Genomic DNA, 9546 nt, shown 5'->3' on the forward strand with positions numbered 1-9546 from the left:
TATGATTTTTCTCTGATCCATGGCATATTTAGAATATTTTGTTTAATTTCCAATCATTGTATATTAAAATTTTTTAATGTTTGCTAATTTTGTCATTAATAATTTTAACAATTTAATTCTATGATATTCACAAAATACTCTGTTTCAATGTATGATATTTATTGAGTCTTCTTTAATCTCTCAACAGATGGTCTATTTTGGTGAATTTTCCATATGTACATATGCATTTTGATTTTGAATGTTGTATTTTATGTAGCTCAGTTAGGTTAAGTTGGTTGGGAATATTCAAATATTCTTTTTTCTTTTTATTCTATCAACTACTGGAGAGAAGATAAAAGTCTTCCATTATAATTCTAAATTTGTCTGTTTCTCCCACTGCTTTATCTGTTTTCGCTTTGTGTGTTTTGAAGATCTGCTGTCATGTGTGCATTCACTCCGCATGTCTTCTTGAACAATTCACCCTTTGTCAGTAGGAAATGTTTCTTTTTATTTTTAGAAATATTTTTATCTTGAAATCTTCTTTGTATGATTGGAATATAGCTGTATCACCTTTCTCATTCTTACTTTTAATATATCTTTTTTACCATCCTTTTATATTTATCTTATCTGTGTCTTTATATTTGATGAGTGTTTTTTACAGTCAGCATATAGTTTTGTCTTTATGCTTTCAGTTCAGTTCAGTCGCTCAGTCGTGTCCAACTCTCCGCGACCCCATGAATCACAGCACGCCAGGCCTCCCTGTCCATCACCAACTCCCGGAGTACACTCAAACTCATGTCCACAGAGTCGGTGATGCCATCCAGCCATCTCATTCTCCGTCGTCCCCTTCTCCTCCCCAACCTTTCCCAGCATCAGAGTCTTTTCCAGTCTTTTCCAGTGAATCAACTCGTCGCATGAGGTGGCCAAAGTATTGCAGTTTCTAATATTAATAGGGTTTAATAATATTATTATTATTGAGTCACATTGGTTTTCTATTTTCTCATTGTTCCTTTTCTTCTACTCTTAGACTAATCAAAAATTTTTAGTATTTCATTTTTTTATTCTTTATTTTTTATGTCTAGACCTCTTTGTTGGTTTTAGTATTTAGTATACGTCCAGTAATCACCCTCCCATCCTTCCTACTGTTGTTGACATACATTTTACTTCTACATATAAGGAAAATCTACAATACAGTATTATTTTCTTTCTTCCAATAATCAAATAATGTTTAAAGAAATTAATAAATGAGGAAAATGTATTTCGTATTCACTCCACGTATTTGCCATTTCTAGGGCTCTTCATTCATGTAGGCTGAAGTTTCCATCTTGTATCATTTCTCTTTAGCCTGAAGAAATTCCTTCATTTCTCGTGTAATAGGTCAACTAGTGATGAACTTTTTGGTTTTGCTTATCTTAAAATGTCTCTATTTTACTTTTAGTTTTGATTAGTATTTTCACTGGATATATAATTTTAGGTTGACAATTTTTTCCCCTCAGTATTTTAAAGGGATAATTCTATTGTCTTCTGACTTTCAGTATTTCTGATAAGAGATAAACAGTCATTTTTATACTTTGTTTCTCAGAATCATTTTCTTCCTGGTTTAAGATTTCTCTTTAACCATAGTTTTCTAGCAATTATGATAAAGTATCCATTGGTATGACTTTCATTTTACCTACTGGAAGATCCTTGAGCTTTTGGATTTTTTAAAAATTTATTTATTTTAATTGGAGGCTAATTATTTTACATTATTGTATTGGTTTTGCCATACATTGACATGAATCTGCCCCGGGTGTACATGTGTTCCCCATCGTGAACCCCCCTCCCACCTCCCTCCTCATCCCATCCCTCTGGTTCATCCAAGTGTACCAGCCAGGTTCAATGCATGATATAGGATGCTTGGGGCTGGTGCACTTGGAGCTTTTGGATTTATTTGAAGTTTATATTTTTTGAGTTAACCTGAAAAATTCTCAGCCTTGATCAGATATTTTTCCATCTAATATTTTTCTCATCTTCCCCTTGGGCTCCAGTTCAGCATATTTTGAATGCTTGATATGGAATCACAAGTCATTGAGGTTTTTTTCATTACTGATGACAGCAATACCATACACAATGCAATTACTGTAGAAAATTCAATGGATTCACAACATTGAGTTGTATATGTATAAACAAATAAAATGTAGTTATTTACTTATTGTGGCAGGCAACTTCTGATGTAGATTACCAAATCTCTGCCTCCTTGTATTTCCACTCATATCTTTCCCCTTACTTTGAGTATGCTGGATCTAGGAATTTGCTTCTAGTGAATAGAATACAGCAAAGTCAATTAGAAGTCATTTCTGTGATTAGGTGACAACGGACTCCTCCACTGGCTTGCATTCATTCTGCTTGTTCATTACAGTAAAGCAAGTTACAACATGGAGGAGCCCACAAATCAATAAACTAAAGATAGTTCAGTTCAGTCGCTCAGTTGTGTCTGACTCTTTGTGACCCCATGAATCGCAGAATGCCAGGCCTCCCTGTCCATCACCAACTCCCGGAGTTCACCCAAACCTATGTCCATTGAGTTGGTGATGCCATCCAACCATCTTATCCTCTGTCGTCCCCTTCTCCTCCTGCCCTCAATGTTTCCCAGCATCAGGGTCTTTTCAAATGAGTCAGCTCTTCGCATCATGTGGCCAAAGTATTGGAGTTTCAGCTTCAACATCAGTCCTTCCAATGATAGGCTCTGACCAAAACCCAAAGAGGAACTGATGCCTCTGTCCAGAAGCCTACAAGGAACTGAAACCTGCCAGAAACTACATGAATAAGCTTGGGCATGGATCCTTTCCCAGTTGAACTTTCAGGGAAAAACTTGAGCCTCAGCTGCCATCTGAAAGCAGTCTTTCTCATTTAGAGGACCCAGATAAGTCATGGGTAGATATCAGAGACATTATGACATAAGCTATTGTTTTAAGTTGCTAAATTTTGGGGCAATTTGTTACACAGCAATGGATGACTAACACACTTTTCCTGTGTAGCATTTTTGGACTTATCACCGTCTTTCTTTATTAGCTATTATAAATAATGCTGTATAAATAGCTGTGGGCACATACTGCATCTTTAGAAAGGAATTTTCATAAGCAAAAATGATGAGTCAAAACATATGAGCAGTATGCATTCTGATAGTGCATATAAAAAGTTTGGGAATGATAAGAGAAGATTAACATGGATACTGCATAAGAATGAGACACAAATTCATTAAGTATTCCATGTTTTTTAAACCTCAATTTATCTCTATTATTAAAAATCATTTGCTTTCTGGTGATTTACTATCTAAACACACAAGCATATATTATCTACATGATATATATTTTTATTTATACACTTGTATATGTAGATCTCTTTATTATAAAAAGTTACTTCTAATGTTTTACAGTTTACAAACAATGTTGTTGTTCAGTTGATAAGTTGTGACCAACTCTTTGTGACCCCATGAATTGCAGCATGTTAGGCTTCCCTGTCCTTCACTATCTCTCCGAGTTTGCTTAAATTCATGTCTATTGAGTTGGCGATGCTATCTAACTGTCTCATCTTTTCCTGTCCTCTTTTCCTTTTGCCTTCAATCTTACTGTACATTTTTTAAAATATAAATTCCATATTCTTTTTTACAAAGGAGTGAAAGCAATTCAGTGAAGGAAGGGTAGTCTTTTCAACAAATGGTGCTAGAATAGGGGTAAGAAAATTTCTTAGGGGTAAGAAAATTTCTTACTACAGGTAAGAAAATTAAACTCAAGTTAAACCTCAGATTAACTCAAAATTGACTATGGACTTAAATCATTAGCTCAGTCAGTAAAGAATCTGTCTGTAATGCAGGAGACCTGGGTTTGATTCCTGGGTCAGGAAGATTCCCTGGAGAAGGAAATGGCAACCCACTCCAGTGTTCTTGCCTGAAGAATCTCATAGACAGAGGAGCCTGGCAGGTTACAGTTCATGGGGTGGCAAAGTCAGACATTTAGTAACTAAACCACCACATAAAATTTTTAAGAAAAACAGAAAGAAAAGATTTTGATATCTAAGGCTAGGCAGAGTCCTTAGATCTGGCACCAAAACACAATCCATAAAAGAAAAGTTTGATAAATTGGACTTCATCAAAGTTAAAAGATTTTCCTCTGTGAAAGTCCAGGTTGAGGAGGATGAAAGATAAGCAATAAGCTGTGTGGAAATATTTGTAAACCACTTATTCAACAAAGGACTAGTATTCTGAATATCTAAAGAACACTCAAAACTCAATACACTCAAATTAGAAAATATGCAAAAGACACAGATTTTTCAATGAAGATGATATGCAGATGGCAAATAAGCACATGAAATGATATTTAACATAGTGAACCAGCAGGGAAATGTATATTAAAACCATAATGAGATATCACTACATACAGATCAGAATGGTGACAATAAAAATTGTGACATTATCAAAGGCTAGCAAGGATGTGGAAAAACTAAATCACTAATACTTTATTGATGGAAATATAAGATGATATAGCCATCCCTGAAAATGGTTGGTCAGTTTTTTTTATAAAACTGAACATGAAATTGCCTGAGAAACCCCATTGTACTCCTGAATATTTATTCCAGAGAAATTAAAACTATGTTCACAAAAGCACTTACATGTGAATTTTTATAGTGGCTTTATTCATAATAGCCCCAAAACTAGAGACAGCTCAGATGAATTCAGCAGGTGAATGGTTAAATTGTGGTATGTATACACAGTACAAGAAATAATCACTCAGCAATAGAAATAAGAAATCTATTGATACATGCAGCAACTTGAATGGATCTTCAGGAAATAATCTGAGTGAAAAAAATCTAATCTCCAAATGTTACATACTATTTAATATTTTATAGAACATTTTTCGAATGACAAAATGCTATAAATGCAGGAATTAGGGACAAGTGATGGAGAATGGGAGGGAGGAAGGTATGATTGTAAAAGTGATGAGGGAATTTTGTGATGATGGAAGGTCCTGTATTTAGACTGTGGTGGCATATATGCAAACCTGTACACATGATTAAATTGTATAGAACTGAATATTCTAAAGGAGATCAATCCTGGGTGTTCACTGGAAGGACTGATGCTAAAGTTGAAACTGCAATACTTTGGCCACCTCATGAGACGAGTTGACTCACTGGAAAAGACTCTGATGCTGGGAAATGTTGGGGGCGGGAGGAGAAGGGGACAACCGAGAATGAGATGGTTGGATGGCATCACCGACTCTGTGGACATGAGTTTGAGTGAACTCCAGGAGTTGGTGATGGACAGGGAGGCCTGGCGTGCTGTGATTCATGGGGTTGCGGAGAGTCGGACACGACTGAGCGACTGAACTGAACTGAATATACATAACTCATACATATATATAACATGTACATATATGTAACAGTATAATTGTGTCCAAGTAAAATTGGAGACATTGGAGTGATATTTGTGGCTTGTATCAATGTCCTGGTCTTGGTTGTGATATTATACTCTTGTTTTGCAAAATGCTATCAGCAGTGAAAACTAGAAAGAGGTACATGGAATTTATCTGTATCTTTCCTTTCAACTGAATATGAATCTATAATTATCTCCATAAAATTTCAATTTTAAAATAGGATAAGCATTTTTATAATTTTAAATATATTAGCAAATTTTACTGTAAAAAAGCACACTAATTCACAATTATACTCACTCGATAAATGAGCTAGTAAACCAGCACCCTCACTATTAACGGCTCTATCGATTCTTGGCCCATGTCAATAGGACAGGAAACTCTACACAACAAACATAAAGCAGGATAAAGGAGTTATTTTATCCTGATAAAAATTTACTTCACCAGGAGTATAAAAATACATGATTCTTGTATAATTATTTCTTACTTCCTGTCAAATCTTGCACAAATATATATCAAGTAAAAACCCATGAAAACAACATGATGTTCTCCTTTCAGAAATGAACAGATCAGGCAGATAACGACAGTAGAGAAAATTTTAAAATACTACTAACAAGGTTGATCCTATATCCAAATATAATTTACATTTGTTTGTAACTGCATACCTGTGTCAAACAAATATATACACTTTTCAAATATCCATGGTATACTGAGAATTAAACACAACTTATGGCTTTAAAAAGATCTAAAGAAGAGGAAATAAGCCAAATTTTAAAACTAAAACATAGTGAAAGTAGAAAAAATACAGGCAAACAATTGATCTAACTGTAATATAAATTTTTTTTCCTAAATGTTGTGTGCTAAATAGGGAATCAAAGCTGAACTTTTTTTTTTGGTATGTTTTTATTCCCATGCATGTTTGCATGTGTGTGTGTCCCATGTGTCATATGTGTTATACAATATACATGGCATACACACTTTAACAATGAACTCATACAGTGTGCATGTATAACTGTCAGTTTCTTTTTTTAATTCACTTCATATATCAGAATAGTTTTCCACATTAGGGCACAGATATCTAGTTCATTTCTAGAAGTCTCCTGAGCTAGCAGAAATACATAAAGCTATATAATAATGACTTTTAAAAACATCATTGAAAATCAAGTTCAAAGTAAACTCTCTACTAATAGAGTCCTAGTACTTAGTTGGCATACAGTAGTTCTTTCGAGCAAACAATTGGGGATTGCAAAGCTGAACTTGTACATCATTTATAAACACTTAGTGTTGAAAATAAATGATCGAGTCATTGAATGAAAAAGACTAGAGAATGAAAAATAAACAAAAGACGACTGTAGTGGATGCAAAAATGGTTACGAATTCCTCCTGTTCTGGCATCCAAACTCTTAAGCAGTGCCCCCACACTGACTCTAGTCTTGGCTACGGGACTTGCTGTAGCCAATGGGACAGTGGGAAACAAGCTATGGGCAGAGATTCGAACGCACATTTGGCTTCACTCTCTTGCTATGACCACCACGGGAGGAAGCCAGGGCTGGGCTGCTACATGATGAAAGCCCTGTGGTCCAGATGAGAGCCATGCGGCCCAGCCACCCTCATCATCCTGGCCAACAGCCTGCCAGATGCCAGAAGTCTGACCAAGAACATCTTAGAACATCCAGCCCTGAGCCTACTCACCAGCTGACCACAGATGCCCAAGTGAGCCTAGTTGTGATTATCTGAGCCAGCCTGAACCAAAAGTGCCACCCAACCAACTCATAGAAGCACGAGCTAAATGTGATTGTTTTTAAGCCACTAAATTTTAGAGTGGCTTGTTATACAGCAAAAGCTTTGGCCTAAAGTTTAAGAAAAAGAGGCAGTTGTTACACAAAGTCACAAGTTGTGTCATTGCCCTTCCATCACCCTTGCCAATGAAATAAATTACTAGGAAAATGGTCTTTAATGGTATGTATGGGGCTGTGGCTTTCTAAGGTGCCTGGAGTCAAGCTGAGAGCAGGGGATACCCCACAGCCCCAGCTCTGCTTAGAAGTATGACTCTTCTTTGTTTTCAGGGGTAGGATTCACTCTGGTTGCTTCCATGTTGGTTTTCTACACCAGCCACTTCATCTGAAACCAGAAGAAACAATGCAGGGATGGTCAGAGGCCTTACAGCCCTCACTGGCTGTTGGGGGCTCTGCTCTCAAAGCCAAGGCTAAAGGGATACAGGCCAGATAACAGAAGCAGCCTGTGTGATGGGGAGTTGGGCTGAACCAAGAGTCAGCCCACAGACCTCAGGGCCAAGCAGCACACAGCAGGTCTTCAGCATATGTGTGGATGAAGGTGTACACGTTGTAAAGATCACATGCACAGAAGGTGTGGTGATGCTATGCACCTGGGATTATTCTGAGGATGATTCTTTGAGTTCCTCCAGGTCTAGAGCAAACATGCGCAGATGGACCCAGAATCATTTGCAGATGGGTTTGCTGAGCTGGCTGGTTTAGTCTCAGGTCATCTGAGTGGGAGTCAAGGATTTCTGCAGGAACCCGTTCTTCCACAGGTGCTCCTGCAGCCTTGTAAATAAGATGGAAGGGACAAGCTACATCTGTCTGTTTTCAGTTTTTTTTTTAAAGCCCTTAAGAGCAAACAAGATGGTACAGAGGCACCACATCTGTTGCAGTGGGACCAGCGGCCGCTAACAATTTTTATTTGGCTTTGTTTGTGCAACTGACAGGCGGGACTGGTAGGAGGTTGCAGCCATTTCTCTCTGAATGCCTGCAGACCAGGAACAATTAGAGGCATCTCTGGTCCTGCAGGATCAAGAGCTATACTGTCCCTTTCTCATGGGGCTTGTGACCCCTCCCATGCCTGTAGTGATCACTGTCTCCAGGGAACCACCATCCTTGCCTTCATATCATGCATGTGCTTACCAGATGGGTAAACGCCCCGGAATCTGAAAACATGATGGCGTATGAAAATTCACAATAAATTTTTCTTTTCCAAACACAAAAATTTAATTATAAGTGGAAATTCACATGTTTTCTTTCTTGATTTTTGAAATCTGGGATTCAAAAGTTTTTGGACTTTTGGAAGTTCGGGGTATGTTTCCTGAAGCTGGGTTTTCCTTCCAGGTTGGTCCCCAGCTCTCAGTTCCTTCTACCAAATGGGTCTAGCAGCCCCACCTAAACCGGTTATAAATGAAAGTAGTTATAAATGAAAGTATAAATGGAGTAAATGAAAGCTCCATGGTGCAAGACCTTAGCCTGCTTCATTGTCATACTGTCCTTGGCCCGAGAAGAGGTCTGAAACCATAACCCTCAAGTTGTTCACTCACAGGAATTCGCTGGTCAGGAAATCCAATCCCACGATATTTCCAGAGATTGCTCAAAATGATTAGTCTCCCTCTCAAGATCTTTGGATTCTTCAAAGATCTGCTGTCATGCAAGTCTGTGGCCTGGGCACTAAAATGGATGACTCAGATGCTGACTCAGCTGTCATCATGTGCCAATTTTTATTAGCGTTTTTGAGTCCTATGTTGACCTGGAATTAAAAGACTTAGAAATTAGGATGGGCAATTGTCGGAAAGAAAGACAGAGAGGGAGGGAGGAAGAAGGAAAGCAGAAAGGGAAAGAAAAAAGAAGAAAGAAGGAAAGGAGAAAGGAAGGAAGAAACAGTAAGCAAACAAAATAAAAGCGTATGGGGCAGGTTGAGTGGACGTGTTGCTGCCACTTTGTCTGGGACGCGTGTGCGCTGCCTCACCCGGGAGCATCACAGCTTCCCTTTGCAAACCTTGGGCCTTCTACTTCCAAGCTTTGCTGTTAAACCTGAACAGTGACTTCATCTCACTGTGTCTTCTCCAATTTTCAACCAACCAAATGGCTCTTGGAGATGTGGTAAATCATCTGTTCATCTGCCCAGCTTTCCTCTGCCCCTGACATTCTGCATTTTCATGGATGGCCATTGTTAGCCTGGGATAGACTGGGCGGCCACCGGCACAGCAAGTTTCAAGGATGTTTTTCCCAAACTGCAGTGTCTGTGAACTCTGACATTGTCAAGATGGTCCCTGTCGACACGTCTGCTCATGAGAAGGGGAGAGAAAGCACTTTCCCTTAGCTTTGGGTTGATTTTACTTTGGTTCCATGACACTGCAAAGTCCAGACCCATGATGCCT

General features: G+C 38.1%; 1 non-coding gene across 1 annotated transcript; it reads left to right on the forward strand.

Annotated features, from left to right (window-relative positions):
- Positions 1-3132: 3132 nt before the first annotated feature.
- LOC129547418 (U6 spliceosomal RNA) lies at positions 3133-3235 on the forward strand. Its single transcript, XR_008684089.2, has one exon. It is a non-coding gene; the product is annotated as a U6 spliceosomal RNA (small nuclear RNA).
- The last annotated feature ends 6311 nt before the right edge of the window (positions 3236-9546 follow it).

This window comes from Moschus berezovskii, chromosome 22, assembly GCF_049115385.1.
Source record: "Moschus berezovskii isolate FMDL1 chromosome 22, NW_MosBer_1.0, whole genome shotgun sequence".
NCBI classification, from domain to species: Eukaryota; Metazoa; Chordata; class Mammalia; order Artiodactyla; family Moschidae; genus Moschus; species Moschus berezovskii.